Genomic DNA, 430 nt, shown 5'->3' with positions numbered 1-430 from the left:
GAGCCAGGTTTCAGTAAGAGCGAGAAGGTTAAATGATCTAGAGAGAAAAAGATCATGGACAGCAGTCGCTTTCGGAGCAACAGAGCGACAGTTCCAGAGTGAACAGAGGAATGGAAGCTGGGAGATAGGAAGAGGTCGAATAGGGATCAAGTTAGGAGAGATGCGTGGAGCCATGGGAAGGAAAGGATTCAGTAAGCGATAATCAAAAGAAGAAAATATAACAATGACAAAAGTAGCAATATAATAGCCAACTGTACTTGGTAATATTGCCTAAGTATCACAAGGCACAAGGGATTTAATAGAGAAGGAAGGGGTGGGATTGGAAGCCTTTGCTCAAGGTCCCAGCTGCTGAGAGTGATGGAAGGAGAGATGGCTAATGGATGCAGGGAAGGAAAGCTCTATCCTTTGAAGCAGGCCCGATAGATCCGAC

Source organism: Sceloporus undulatus, chromosome 4, assembly GCF_019175285.1.
Source record: "Sceloporus undulatus isolate JIND9_A2432 ecotype Alabama chromosome 4, SceUnd_v1.1, whole genome shotgun sequence".
NCBI lineage: Eukaryota > Metazoa > Chordata > Lepidosauria > Squamata > Phrynosomatidae > Sceloporus > Sceloporus undulatus.
This window is presented reverse-complemented; position numbering follows the sequence as displayed.